This window comes from Pseudophryne corroboree, unplaced genomic scaffold (assembly GCF_028390025.1).
Source record: "Pseudophryne corroboree isolate aPseCor3 unplaced genomic scaffold, aPseCor3.hap2 scaffold_129, whole genome shotgun sequence".
In the NCBI taxonomy this organism is placed as follows: Eukaryota; Metazoa; Chordata; class Amphibia; order Anura; family Myobatrachidae; genus Pseudophryne; species Pseudophryne corroboree.
In genome coordinates, this window is record NW_026967915.1 from 1,301,560 (window position 1) to 1,317,500 (window position 15,941).

Here is a 15,941-nt window from a genome sequence, read left to right on the forward strand (position 1 = left end):
TGCCAGATGGCACTTGAATAAGCTTTCCACAGTGATAGAAAAGTAAAAAAAAACCCACAACAATGTTATAATAAATGTCATTTTTAGCTTCTGTGGTCATGTTTTTGCAATCTAAACACTACAAGACTGTTGTACAGTTGAAGCAAGGATAAAATATCAACTCTAGTGACGACACAGCTGCTTTAATGAGTTCCAACACAGATGGGACTTGAACCTACAAACCCTGGCTTAAGAGGTCAGTGCCTTATCCATTAGGCCATTGGGGCTTACTGATTCTCTTCATCAAGACTGATAGGTTTTTAATAGTCAATTATTTATTTTTGAGAAAAAGTGAAGCTGATTACTGTGTTCTTTGCATTACCAAGTCCAGCATGAAATGTACTGGTACTATCCAGAGCTGCCAGTATGGATTATCATGCTCTATTGCAAAAAATAAATTTGATGCAACTGCTTTACCTACAGTATGTTAATCTTTTCCATTGTTATTTTGTGTTTTTTCTTTCTTTCTTTCTTTCTTTCTTTCTTTCTTTCTTTCTTTCTTTCTTCCATCCTTTGTAATATCATATTAAATATTAAGGTAGAAGATTATAATCAATGACTAATGACATAAGAAAAAGGAAAAAAACTGTAAACAAAACTGCTCCAGGTGAGGCTTGAATTCACAACCTTGATATTGCTCAACAGATACTGTCTTATAAGTACCACACGCTGTCCAATTGCACCACTGGAGCACTTTGCAGCATAAAACAGTTATGCTAGATGTACATTTTATTCAATACAATCAGTACAGTCATAAGAATTTAAAAAGAAAATCATTTTTGGTGATGAATGATGAGCAACAAAGGATCATGCATGCCAGATGGCACTTGAATAAGCTTTCCACAGTGATAGAAAAGTAAAAAAAAAAAACCACAACAATGTTATAATAAATGTCATTTTTAGCTTCTGTGGTCATGTTTTTGCAATCTAAACACTACAAGACTGTTGTACAGTTGAAGCAAGGATAAAATATCAACTCTAGTGACGACACAGCTGCTTTAATGAGTTCCACCCCAGATGGGACTTGAACCCACAATCCCTGGCTTAGGAGGCCAGTGCCTTACCCATTAGGCCACTGGGGCTTACTGACTTTCTCCTTCAAGACTGATAGGTTTTTAATAGTCAATTATTTATTTTTGAGAAAAAGTGAAGCTGTTTACTGTGTTCTTTGCATTACCAAGTCCAGCATGAAATGTGCTGGTACTATCCAGAGCTGCCAGTATGGATTATCATGCTCTATTGCAAAAAATCAATTTGATGCAACTGCTTTACCTACAGTATGTTAATCTTTTCCATTGTTGTTTTGTTGGCTGACTGAAGGTAGATATGCAGTGCATTTGAACCAAAGCAGATGTGTGCTGACAACTTAAATTCACAATCATGTTTTTTTCTTTTTCTTTCTTTCTTTCTTTCTTTCTTTCTTTCTTTCTTTCTTTCTTTCTTTCTTTCTTTCTTTCTTTCTTTCTTTCTTTTTTCCATCCTTTGTAATATCATATTAAATATTAAGGTAGAAGATTATAATCAATGACTAATGACATAAGAAAATGGAAAAAAACTGTAAACAAAACTGCTCCAGGTGAGGCTTGAATTCACAACCTTGACATTGCTCAACAGATACTGTCTTATAAGTACCACGCACTGTCCAGTTGCATCACTGGAGCACTTTGCAGCATAAAACAGTTATGCTAGATGTGGATTTTATTCAAAACAATTAGTACAGTCATAAGAATTTAAAAAGAAAATCATTTTTGGTGATGAATGATGAGCAACAAAGGATCATGCATGCCAGATGGCACTTGAATAAGCTTTCCACAGTGATAGAAAAGTAAAAAAAAACCCACAACAATGTTATAATAAATGTCATTTTTAGCTTCTGTGGTCATGTTTTTGCAATCTAAACACTACAAGACTGTTGTACAGTTGAAGCAAGGATAAAATATCAACTCTAGTGACGACACAGCTGCTTTAATGAGTTCCAACACAGATGGGACTTGAACCTACAAACCCTGGCTTAAGAGGTCAGTGCCTTATCCATTAGGCCATTGGGGCTTACTTATTCTCTTCATCAAGACTGATAGGTTTTTAATAGTCAATTATTTATTTTTGAGAAAAAGTGAAGCTGTTTACTGTGTTCTTTGCATTACCAAGTCCAGCATGAAATGTACTGGTACTATCCAGAGCTGCCAGTATGGATTATCATGCTATATTGCAAAAAATCAATTTGATGCAACTGCTTTACCTACAGTATGTTAATCTTTTCCATTGTTATTTTGTGTTTTTTCTTTCTTTCTTTCTTTCTTTCTTTCTTTCTTTCTTTCTTTCTTTCTTTCTTTCTTTCTTTCTTTCTTCCATCCTTTGTAATATCATATTAAATATTAAGGTAGAAGATTATAATCAATGACTAATGACATAAGAAAAAGGAAAAAAAACTGTAAACAAAACTGCTCCAGGTGAGGCTTGAATTCACAACCTTGATATTGCTCAACAGATACTGTCTTATAAGTACCACGCGCTGTCCAATTGCACCACTGGAGCACTTTGCAGCATAAAACAGTTATGCTAGATGTGGATTTTATTCAATACAATCAGTACAGTCATAAGAATTTAAAAAGAAAATCATTTTTGGTGATGAATGATGAGCAACAAAGGATCATGCATGCCAGATGGCACTTGAATAAGCTTTCCACAGTGATAGAAAAGTAAAAAAAAAAAACCACAACAATGTTATAATAAATGTCATTTTTAGCTTCTGTGGTCATGTTTTTGCAATCTAAACACTACAAGACTGTTGTACAGTTGAAGCAAGGATAAAATATCAACTCTAGTGACGACACAGCTGCTTTAATGAGTTCCAACCCAGATGGGACTTGAACCCACAATCCCTGGTTTAGGAGGCCAGTGCCTTATCCATTAGGCCACTGGGGCTTACTGACCTTCACCTTCAAGACTGATAGGTTTTTAATAGTCAATTATTTATTTTTGAGAAAAAGTGAAGCTGTTTACTGTGTTCTTTGCATTACCAAGTCCAGCATGAAATGTGCTGGTACTATCCAGAGCTGCCAGTATGGATTATCATGCTCTATTGCAAAAAATCAATTTGATGCAACTGCTTTACCTACAGTATGTTAATCTTTTCCATTGTTGTTTTGTTGGCTGACTGAAGGAAGATATGCAGTGCATTTGAACCAAAGCAGATGTGTGCTGACAACTTAAATTCACAATCATGTTTGTGTTTTTTCTTTCTTTCTTTCTTTCTTTCTTTCTTTCTTTCTTTCTTTCTTTCTTTCTTTCTTTCTTTCTTTCTTTCTTTCTTTCTTTCTTTCTTTCTTCCATCCTTTGTAATATCATATTAAATATTAAGGTAGAAGATTATAATCAATGACTAATGACATAAGAAAATGGAAAAAAACTGTAAACAAAACTGCTCCAGGTGAGGCTTGAATTCACAACCTTGATATTGCTCAACAAATACTGTCTTATAAGTACCACGCACTGTCCAATTGCACCACTGGAGCACTTTGCAGCATAAAACAGTTATGCTAGATGTGGATTTTATTCAATACAATCAGTACAGTCATAAGAATTTAAAAAGAAAATAATATTTGGTGATGAATGATGAGCAACAAAGGATCATGCATGCCATATGGCACTTGAATAAGCTTTCCACAGTGATAGAAAAGTAAAAAAAAAACCACAACAATGTTATAATAAATGTCATTTTTAGCTTCTCTGGTCATGTTTTTGCAATCTAAACACTACAAGACTGTTGTACAGTTGAAGCAAGGATAAAATATCAACTCTAGTGACGACACAGCTGCTTTAATGAGTTCCACACCAGATGGGACTTGAACCTACAATCCCTGACTTAAGAGGCCAGTGCTTTATCCATTAGGCCACTGGGGATTACTGACTTTCTCATTCAAGACTGATAGGTTTTTAATAGTCAATTATTTATTTTTGAGAAAAAGTAAAGCTGTTTACTGTGTTCTTTGCATTACCAAGTCCAGCATGAAATGTGCTGGTACTATCCAGAGCTGCCAGTATGGATTATCATGCTCTATTGCAAAAAATAAATTTGATGCAACTGCTTTACCTACAGTATGTTAATCTTTTCCATTGTTGTTTTGTTGGCTGACTGAAGGAAGATATGCAGTGCATTTGAACCAAAGCAGATGTGTGCTGACAACTTAAATTCACAATCATGTTTGTGTTTTTTCTTTCTTTCTTTCTTTCTTTCTTTCTTTCTTTCTTTCTTTCTTTCTTTTTTTCATTCTTTCTTTCTTCCATCCTTTGTAATATCATATTAAATATTAAGGTAGAAGATTATAATCAATGACTAATGACATAAGAAAAAGGAAAAAAAACTGTAAACAAAACTGCTCCAGGTGAGGCTTGAATTCACAACCTTGATATTGCTCAACAGATACTGTCTTATAAGTACCACGCGCTGTCCAATTGCACCACTGGAGCACTTTGCAGCATGAAACAGTTATGCTAGATGTGGATTTTATTCAATACAATCAGTACAGTCATAAGAATTTAAAAAGAAAATCATTTTTGGTGATGAATGATGAGCAACAAAGGATCATGCATGCCAGATGGCACTTGAATAAGCTTTCCACAGTGATAGAAACGTAAAAAAAAAAAACCACAACAATGTTATAATAAATGTCATTTTTAGCTTCTGTGGTCATGTTTTTGCAATCTAAACACTACAAGACTGTTGTACAGTTGAAGCAAGGATAAAATATCAACTCTAGTGACGACACAGCTGCTTTAATGAGTTCCACCCCAGATGGGACTTGAACCCACAATCCCTGGCTTAGGAGGCCAGTGCCTTATCCATTAGGCCACTGGGACTTACTGACCTTCACCTTCAAGACTGATAGGTTTTTAATAGTCAATTATTTATTTTTGAGAAAAAGTGAAGCTGTTTACTGTGTTCTTTGCATTACCAAGTCCAGCATGAAATGTGCTGGTACTATCCAGAGCTGCCAGTATGGATTATCATGCTCTATTGCAAAAAATCAATTTGATGCAACTGCTTTACCTACAGTATGTTAATCTTTTCCATTGTTGTTTTGTTGGCTGACTGAAGGAAGATATGCAGTGCATTTGAACCAAAGCTGATGTGTGCTGACAACTTAAATTCACAATCATGTTTGTGTTTTTTCTTTCTTTCTTTCTTTCTTTCTTTCTTTCTTTCTTTCTTTCTTTCTTTCTTTCTTTCTTTCTTTCTTTCTTTCTTCCATCCTTTGTAATATCATATTAAATATTAAGGTAGAAGATTATAATCAATGACTAATGACATAAGAAAAAGGAAAAAAACTGTAAACAAAACTGCTCCAGGTGAGGCTTGAATTCACAACCTTGATATTGCTCAACATATACTGTCTTATAAGTACCACGCTCTGACCAATTGCACCACTGGAGCACTTTGCAGCATAAAAAAGTTATGCTAGATGTGGATTTTATTCAATACAATCAGTACAGTCATAAGAATTTAAAAAGAAAATCATTTTTGGTGATGAATGATGAGCAACAAAGGATCATGCATGCCAGATGGCACTGAATAAGCTGTCCACAGTGATAGAAAAGTAAAAAAAAACCCACAACAATGTTATAATAAATGTCATTTTTAGCTTCTGTGGTCATGTTTTTGCAATCTAAACACTACAAGACTGTTGTACAGTTCAAGCAAGGATAAAATATCAACTCTAGTGACGACACAACTGCTTTAATGAGTTCCACCCCAGATGGGACTTGAATCCACAATCCCTAGCTTAGGAGGCCAGTGCCTTATCCATTAGGCCACTGGGGCTTACTGACTTGTTCATTCAAGACTGATAGGTTTTTAATAGTCAATTATTTATTTTTGAGAAAAAGTGATGCTGTTTACTGTGTTCTTTGCATTACCAAGTCCAGCATGAAATGTGCTGGTACTATCCAGAGCTGCCAGTATGGATTATCATGCTATATTGCAAAAAATCAATTTGATGCAACTGCTTTACCTACAGTATGTTAATCTTTTCCATTGTTGTTTTGTTGGCTGACTGAAGGAAGATATGCAGTGCATTTGAACCAAAGCAGATGTGTGCTGACAACTTAAATTCACAATCATGTTTGTGTTTTTTCTTTCTTTCTTTCTTTCTTTCTTTCTAATATCATATTAAATATTAAGGTAGAAGATTATAATCAATGACTAATGACATAAGAAAAAGGAAAAAAAAACTGTAAACAAAACTGCTCCAGGTGAGGCTTGAATTCACAACCTTGATATTGCTCAACAGATACTGTCTTATAAGTACCACGCTCTGACCAATTGCACCACTGGAGCACTTTGCAGCATAAAACAGTTATGCTAGATGTGGATTTTATTAAATACAATCAGTACAGTCATAAGAATTTAAAAAGAAAATCATTTTTGGTGTTGAATGATGAGCAACAAAGGGTCATGCATGCCAGATGGCACTTGAATAAGCTTTCCACAGTGATAGAAAAGTAAAAAAAAATCCCTACAACAATGTTATAATAAATGTCATTTTTAGCTTCTGTGGTCATGTTTTTGCAATCTAAACACTACAAGACTGTTGTACAGTTGAAGCAAGGATAAAATATCAACTCTAGTGACGACACAGCTGCTTTAATGAGTTCCACCCCAGAAAGGACTTGAACCCACAATCCCTGTTTTAGGAGACCAGTGCCTTATCCATTAGGCCACTGGTGCTTACTGACTTTCTCATTCAAGACTGATAGGTTTTTAATAGTCAATTATTTATTTTTGAGAAAAAGTGAAGCTGTTTACTGTGTTCTTTGCATTACCAAGTCCAGCAAGAAATGTGCTGGTACTATCCAGAGCTGTCAGTATGGATTATCATGCTATATTGCAAAAAATCTATTTTATGCAACTGTTTTACCAACAGTGTGTTAATCTTTTCAATTGCTGTTTTGTTGGCTGACTGAAGGAAGATATGCAGTGCATTTGAACCAAAGCAGATGTGTGCTGACAACTTAAATTCACAATCATATTTGTGTTTTTTCTTTCTTTCTTTCTTTCTTTCTTTCTTTCTTTCTTTCTTTCTTTCTTTCTTTCTTTCTTTCTTTCTTTCTTTCTTTCTTTCTTTCTTTCTTCCATCCTATGTAATATCATATTAAATATTAAGGTAGAAGATTATAATCAATGACTAATGACATAAGAAAAAGAAAAAAACTGTAAACAAACATGCTTCAGGTGAGACTTGAATTCACAACCTTGACATTGCTCAACAGATACTGTCTTATAAGTACCATACACTGTCCAATTGCACCACTGGAGCACTTTGCAGCATAAAACAGTTATGCTAGATGTGGATTTTATTCAATACAATCAGTACAGTCATAAGAATTTAAAAAGAAAATCATTTTTGGTGATGAATGATGAGCAACAAAGGATCATGCATGCCAGATGGCACTTGAATAAGCTTTCCACAGTGATAGAAAAGTAAAAAAAAAAAACACAACAATGTTATAATAAATGTCATTTTTAGCTTCTGTGGTCATGTTTTTGCAATCTAAACACTACAAGACTGTTGTAAAGTTGAAGCAAGGATAAAATATCAACTCTAGTGACGAAACAGCTGCTTTAATGAGTTCCAACCCAGATGGGACTTGAACCTACAATCCCTGGCTTAGGAAGCCAGTGCCTTATCCATTAGGCCACTGGGGCTTACTGACTTTCTCCTTCAAGACTGATAGGTTTTTAATAGTCAATTATTTATTTTTGAGAAAAAGTGAAGCTGTTTACTGTGTTCTTTGCATTACCAAGTCCAGCATGAAATGTGCTGGTACTATCCATAGCTGCCAGTATGGATTATCATGCTCTATTGCAAAAAATCAATTTGATGCAACTGCTTTACCTACAGTATGTTAATCTTTTCCATTGTTGTTTTGTTGGCTGACTGAAGGAAGATATGCAGTGCATTTGAACCAAAGCAGATGTGTGCTGACAACTTAAATTCACAATCATGTTTGTGTTTTTTCTTTCTTTCTTTCTTTCTTTCTTTCTTTCTTTCTTTCTTTCTTTCTTTCTTTCTTTCTTTCATCCTTTGTAATATCATATTAAATATTAAGGTAGAAGATTATAATCAATGACTAATGACATAAGAAAAAGGAAAAAACTGTAAACAAACATGCTTCAGGTGAGACTTAAATTCACAACCTTGACATTGCTCAACAGATACTGTCTTATAAGTACCACGCACTGTCCAGTTGCATCACTGGAGCACTTTGCAGCATAAAACAGTTATGCTAGATGTGGATTTTATTCAAAACAATTAGTACAGTCATAAGAATTTAAAAAGAAAATCATTTTTGGTGATGAATGATGAGCAACAAAGGATCATGCATGCCAGATGGCACTTGAATAAGCTTTCCACAGTGATAGAAAAGTAAAAAAAAAACCACAACAATGTTATAATAAATGTCATTTTTAGCTTCTGTGGTCATGTTTTTGCAATCTAAACACTACAAGACTGTTGTACAGTTGAAGCAAGGATAAAATATCAACTCTAGTGACGACACAGCTGCTTTAATGAGTTCCAACACAGATGGGACTTGAACCTACAAACCCTGGCTTAAGAGGTCAGTGCCTTATCCATTAGGCCATTGGGGCTTACTGATTCTCTTCATCAAGACTGATAGGTTTTTAATAGTCAATTATTTATTTTTGAGAAAAAGTGAAGCTGTTTACTGTGTTATTTGCATTACCAAGTCCAGCATGAAATGTACTGGTACTATCCAGAGCTGCCAGTATGGATTATCATGCTCTATTGCAAAAAATAAATTTGATGCAACTGCTTTACCTACAGTATGTTAATCTTTTCCATTGTTATTTTGTGTTTTTTCTTTCTTTCTTTCTTTCTTTCTTTCTTTCTTTCTTTCTTTCTTTCTTTCTTTCTTTCTTTCTTTCTTTCTTCCATCCTTTGTAATATCATATTAAATATTAAGGTAGAAGATTATAATCAATGACTAATGACATAAGAAAAAGGAAAAAAACTGTAAACAAAACTGCTCCAGGTGAGGCTTGAATTCACAACCTTGATATTGCTCAACAGATACTGTCTTATAAGTACCACACGCTGTCCAATTGCACCACTGGAGCACTTTGCAGCATAAAACAGTTATGCTAGATGTACATTTTATTCAATACAATCAGTACAGTCATAAGAATTTAAAAAGAAAATCATTTTTGGTGATGAATGATGAGCAACAAAGGATCATGCATGCCAGATGGCACTTGAATAAGCTTTCCACAGTGATAGAAAAGTAAAAAAAAAAAACCACAACAATGTTATAATAAATGTCATTTTTAGCTTCTGTGGTCATGTTTTTGCAATCTAAACACTACAAGACTGTTGTACAGTTGAAGCAAGGATAAAATATCAACTCTAGTGACGACACAACTGCTTTAATGAGTTCTACCCCAGATGGGACTTGAACCCACAAACCCTAGCTTAGGAGGCCAGTGCCTTATCCATTAGGCCACTGGGGCTTACTGACTTTCTAATTCAAGCCTGATAGGTTTTTAATAGTCAATTATTTATTTTTGAGAAAAAGTGATGCTGTTTACTGTGTTCTTTGCATTACCAAGTCCAGCATGAAATGTGCTGGTACTATCCAGAGCTGCCAGTATGGATTATCATGCTATATTGCAAAAAATCAATTTGATGCAACTGCTTTACCTACAGTATGTTAATCTTTTCCATTGTTGTTTTGTTGGCTGACTGAAGGAAGATATGCAGTGCATTTGAACCAAAGCAGATGTGTGCTGACAACTTAAATTCACAATCATGTTTGTGTTTTTTCTCTTTCTTTCTTTCTTTCTTTCTTTCTTTCTTTCTTTCTTTCTTTCTTTCTTTCTTTCTTTCTTTCTTTCTTTCTTTCTTCCATCCTTTGTAATATCATATTAAATATTTAGGTAGAAGATTATAATCAATGACTAATGACATAAGAAAAAGGAAAAAAACTGTAAACAAAACTGTTTCAGGTGAGACTTGAATTCACAACCTTGACATTGCTCAACAGATACTGTCTTATAAGTACCAAACGCTGTCCAATTGCACCACTGGAGCACTTTGCAGCATAAAAAAGTTATGCTAGATGTGGATTTTATTCAATACAATCAGTACAGTCATAAGAATTTAAAAAGAAAATCATTTTTGGTGATGAATGATGAGCAACAAAGGATCATGCATGCCAGACGGCACTGAATAAGCTGTCCACAGTGATAGAAAAGTAAAAAAAAACCCACAACAATGTTATAATAAATGTCATTTTTAGCTTCTGTGGTCATGTTTTTGCAATCTAAACACTACAAGACTGTTGTACAGTTGAAGCAAGGATAAAATATCAACTCTAGTGACGACACAACTGCTTTAATGAGTTCCACCCCAGATGGGACTTGAATCCACAATCCCTAGCTTAGGAGGCCAGTGCCTTATCCATTAGGCCACTGGGGCTTACTGACTTGTTCATTCAAGACTGATAGGTTTTTAATAGTCAATTATTTATTTTTGAGAAAAAGTGATGCTGTTTACTGTGTTCTTTGCATTACCAAGTCCAGCATGAAATGTGCTGGTACTATCCAGAGCTGCCAGTATGGATTATCATGCTATATTGCAAAAAATCAATTTGATGCAACTGCTTTACCTACAGTATGTTAATCTTTTCCATTGTTGTTTTGTTGGCTGACTGAAGGAAGATATGCAGTGCATTTGAACCAAAGCAGATGTGTGCTGACAACTTAAATTCACAATCATGTTTGTGTTTTTTCTTTCTTTCTTTCTTTCTAATATCATATTAAATATTAAGGTAGAAGATTATAATCAATGACTAATGACATAAGAAAAAGAAAAAAAAACTGTAAACAAAACTGCTCCAGGTGAGGCTTGAATTCACAACCTTGATATTGCTCAACAGATACTGTCTTATAAGTACCACGCTCTGACCAATTGCACCACTGGAGCACTTTGCAGCATAAAACAGTTATGCTAGATGTGGATTTTATTAAATACAATCAGTACAGTCATAAGAATTTAAAAAGAAAATCATTTTTGGTGTTGAATGATGAGCAACAAAGGGTCATGCATGCCAGATGGCACTTGAATAAGCTTTCCACAGTGATAGAAAAGTAAAAAAAAATCCCTACAACAATGTTATAATAAATGTCATTTTTAGCTTCTGTGGTCATGTTTTTGCAATCTAAACACTACAAGACTGTTGTACAGTTGAAGCAAGGATAAAATATCAACTCTAGTGACGACACAGCTGCTTTAATGAGTTCCACCCCAGAAAGGACTTGAACCCACAATCCCTGTTTTAGGAGACCAGTGCCTTATCCATTAGGCCACTGGTGCTTACTGACTTTCTCATTCAAGACTGATAGGTTTTTAATAGTCAATTATTTATTTTTGAGAAAAAGTGAAGCTGTTTACTGTGTTCTTTGCATTACCAAGTCCAGCAAGAAATGTGCTGGTACTATCCAGAGCTGTCAGTATGGATTATCATGCTATATTGCAAAAAATCTATTTTATGCAACTGTTTTACCAACAGTGTGTTAATCTTTTCAATTGCTGTTTTGTTGGCTGACTGAAGGAAGATATGCAGTGCATTTGAACCAAAGCAGATGTGTGCTGACAACTTAAATTCACAATCATATTTGTGTTTTTTCTTTCTTTCTTTCTTTCTTTCTTTCTTTCTTTCTTTCTTTCTTTCTTTCTTTCTTTCTTTCTTTCTTTCTTTCTTTCTTTCTTTCTTTCTTTCTTCCATCCTATGTAATATCATATTACATATTAAGGTAGAAGATTATAATCAATGACTAATGACATAAGAAAAAGAAAAAAACTGTAAACAAACATGCTTCAGGTGAGACTTGAATTCACAACCTTGACATTGCTCAACAGATACTGTCTTATAAGTACCATACACTGTCCAATTGCACCACTGGAGCACTTTGCAGCATAAAACAGTTATGCTAGATGTGGATTTTATTCAATACAATCAGTACAGTCATAAGAATTTAAAAAGAAAATCATTTTTGGTGATGAATGATGAGCAACAAAGGATTATGCATGCCAGATGGCACTTGAATAAGCTTTCCACAGTGATAGAAAAGTAAAAAAAAAAACCACAACAATGTTATAATAAATGTCATTTTTAGCTTCTGTGGTCATGTTTTTGCAATCTAAACACTACAAGACTGTTGTAAAGTTGAAGCAAGGATAAAATATCAACTCTAGTGACGAAACAGCTGCTTTAATGAGTTCCAACCCAGATGGGACTTGAACCCACAATCCCTGGCTTAGGAAGCCAATGCCTTATCCATTAGGCCACTGGGGCTTACTGACTTTCTCCTTCAAGACTGATAGGTTTTTAATAGTCAATTATTTATTTTTGAGAAAAAGTGAAGCTGTTTACTGTGTTCTTTGCATTACCAAGTCCAGCATGAAATGTGCTGGTACTATCCATAGCTGCCAGTATGGATTATCATGCTCTATTGCAAAAAATCAATTTGATGCAACTGCTTTACCTACAGTATGTTAATCTTTTCCATTGTTGTTTTGTTGGCTGACTGAAGGAAGATATGCAGTGCATTTGAACCAAAGCAGATGTGTGCTGACAACTTAAATTCACAATCATGTTTGTGTTTTTTCTTTCTTTCTTTCTTTCTTTCTTTCTTTCTTTCTTTCTTTCTTTCTTTCTTTCTTTCTTTCTTTCTTTCTTTCTTTCATCCTTTGTAATATCATATTAAATATTAAGGTAGAAGATTATAATCAATGACTAATGACATAAGAAAAAGGAAAAAACTGTAAACAAACATGCTTCAGGTGAGACTTAAATTCACAACCTTGACATTGCTCAACAGATACTGTCTTATAAGTACCACGCACTGTCCAGTTACATCACTGGAGCACTTTGCAGCATAAAACAGTTATGCTAGATGTGGATTTTATTCAAAACAATTAGTACAGTCATAAGAATTTAAAAAGAAAATCATTTTTGGTGATGAATGATGAGCAACAAAGGATCATGCATGCCAGATGGCACTTGAATAAGCTTTCCACAGTGATAGAAAAGTAAAAAAAAAACCACAACAATGTTATAATAAATGTCATTTTTAGCTTCTGTGGTCATGTTTTTGCAATCTAAACACTACAAGACTGTTGTACAGTTGAAGCAAGGATAAAATATCAACTCTAGTGACGACACAGCTGCTTTAATGAGTTCCAACACAGATGGGACTTGAACCTACAAACCCTGGCTTAAGAGGTCAGTGCCTTATCCATTAGGCCATTGGGGCTTACTGATTCTCTTCATCAAGACTGATAGGTTTTTAATAGTAAATTATTTATTTTTGAGAAAAAGTGAAGCTGTTTACTGTGTTCTTTGCATTACCAAGTCCAGCATGAAATGTACTGGTACTATCCAGAGCTGCCAGTATGGATTATCATGCTCTATTGCAAAAAATAAATTTGATGCAACTGCTTTACCTACAGTATGTTAATCTTTTCCATTGTTATTTTGTGTTTTTTCTTTCTTTCTTTCTTTCTTTCTTTCTTTCTTTCTTTCTTTCTTTCTTTCTTTCTTCCATCCTTTGTAATATCATATTAAATATTAAGGTAGAAGATTATAATCAATGACTAATGACATAAGAAAAAGGAAAAAAACTGTAAACAAAACTGCTCCAGGTGAGGCGTGAATTCACAACCTTGATATTGCTCAACAGATACTGTCTTATAAGTACCACACGCTGTCCAATTGCACCACTGGAGCACTTTGCAGCATAAAACAGTTATGCTAGATGTACATTTTATTCAATACAATCAGTACAGTCATAAGAATTTAAAAAGAAAATCATTTTTGGTGATGAATGATGAGCAACAAAGGATCATGCATGCCAGATGGCACTTGAATAAGCTTTCCACAGTGATAGAAAAGTAAAAAAAAAAAACCACAACAATGTTATAATAAATGTCATTTTTAGCTTCTGTGGTCATGTTTTTGCAATCTAAACACTGTTGTACAGTTGAAGCAAGGATAAAATATCAACTCTAGTGACGACACAGCTGCTTTAATGAGTTCCACCCCAGATGGGACTTGAACCCACAATCCCTGGCTTAGGAGGCCAGTGCCTTACCCATTAGGCCACTGGGGCTTACTGACTTTCTCCTTCAAGACTGATAGGTTTTTAATAGTCAATTATTTATTTTTGAGAAAAAGTGAAGCTGTTTACTGTGTTCTTTGCATTACCAAGTCCAGCATGAAATGTACTGGTACTATCCAGAGCTGCCAGTATGGATTATCATGCTCTATTGCAAAAAATAAATTTGATGCAACTGCTTTACCTACAGTATGTTAATCTTTTCCATTGTTATTTTGTGTTTTTTCTTTCTTTCTTTCTTTCTTTCTTTCTTTCTTTCTTTCTTTCTTTCTTTCTTTCTTTCTTTCTTTCTTTCTTTCTTTCTTTCTTCCATCCTTTGTAATATCATATTAAATATTAAGGTAGAAGATTATAATCAATGACTAATGACATAAGAAAAAGGAAAAAAACTGTAAACAAAACTGCTCCAGGTGAGGCTTGAATTCACAACCTTGATATTGCTCAACAGATACTGTCTTATAAGTACCACACGCTGTCCAATTGCACCACTGGAGCACTTTGCAGCATAAAACAGTTATGCTAGATGTACATTTTATTCAATACAATCAGTACAGTCATAAGAATTTAAAAAGAAAATCATTTTTGGTGATGAATGATGAGCAACAAAGGATCATGCATGCCAGATGGCACTTGAATAAGCTTTCCACAGTGATAGAAAAGTAAAAAAAAAAAACCACAACAATGTTATAATAAATGTCATTTTTAGCTTCTGTGGTCATGTTTTTGCAATCTAAACACTACAAGACTGTTGTACAGTTGAAGCAAGGATAAAATATCAACTCTAGTGACGACACAACTGCTTTAATGAGTTCTACCCCAGATGGGACTTGAACCCACAAACCCTAGCTTAGGAGGCCAGTGCCTTATCCATTAGGCCACTGGGGCTTACTGACTTTCTAATTCAAGACTGATAGGTTTTTAATAGTCAATTATTTATTTTTGAGAAAAAGTGATGCTGTTTACTGTGTTCTTTGCATTACCAAGTCCAGCATGAAATGTGCTGGTACTATCCAGAGCTGCCAGTATGGATTATCATGCTATATTGCAAAAAATCAATTTGATGCAACTGCTTTACCTACAGTATGTTAATCTTTTCCATTGTTGTTTTGTTGGCTGACTGAAGGAAGATATGCAGTGCATTTGAACCAAAGCAGATGTGTGCTGACAACTTAAATTCACAATCATGTTTGTGTTTTTTCTCTTTCTTTCTTTCTTTCTTTCTTTCTTTCTTTCTTTCTTTCTTTCTTTCTTTCTTTCTTTCTTTCTTTCTTTCTTTCTTTCTTTCTTCCATCCTTTGTAATATCATATTAAATATTTAGGTAGAAGATTATAATCAATGACTAATGACATAAGAAAAAGGAAAAAAACTGTAAACAAAACTGTTTCAGGTGAGACTTGAATTCACAACCTTGACATTGCTCAACAGATACTGTCTTATAAGTACCAAACGCTGTCCAATTGCACCACTGGAGCACTTTGCAGCATAAAAAAGTTATGCTAGATGTGGATTTTATTCAATACAATCAGTACAGTCATAAGAATTTAAAAAGAAAATCATTTTTGGTGATGAATGATGAGCAACAAAGGATCATGCATGCCAGACGGCACTGAATAAGCTGTCCACAGTTATAGAAAAGTAAAAAAAAACCCACAACTATGTTATAATAAATGTCATTTTTAGCTTCTGTGGTCATGTTTTTGCAAT

General features: G+C 34.3%; 5 non-coding genes across 5 annotated transcripts; all 5 read right to left on the reverse strand.

The window, feature by feature from the left end:
* Positions 1–1,048: 1,048 nt before the first annotated feature.
* Positions 1,049–1,121, reverse strand: TRNAR-CCU (transfer RNA arginine (anticodon CCU)). The gene has a single exon. It is a non-coding gene; the product is annotated as a tRNA-Arg (tRNA).
* Positions 1,122–4,826: 3,705 nt separating this feature from the next.
* Positions 4,827–4,899, reverse strand: TRNAR-CCU (transfer RNA arginine (anticodon CCU)). The gene has a single exon. It is a non-coding gene; the product is annotated as a tRNA-Arg (tRNA).
* Positions 4,900–9,495: 4,596 nt separating this feature from the next.
* Positions 9,496–9,568, reverse strand: TRNAR-CCU (transfer RNA arginine (anticodon CCU)). The gene has a single exon. It is a non-coding gene; the product is annotated as a tRNA-Arg (tRNA).
* A 4,589-nt stretch (positions 9,569–14,157) lies between these two features.
* TRNAR-CCU (transfer RNA arginine (anticodon CCU)) lies at positions 14,158–14,230 on the reverse strand. The gene has a single exon. It is a non-coding gene; the product is annotated as a tRNA-Arg (tRNA).
* Positions 14,231–15,048: 818 nt separating this feature from the next.
* On the reverse strand, positions 15,049–15,121 carry TRNAR-CCU (transfer RNA arginine (anticodon CCU)). The gene has a single exon. It is a non-coding gene; the product is annotated as a tRNA-Arg (tRNA).
* Positions 15,122–15,941: the final 820 nt, after the last annotated feature.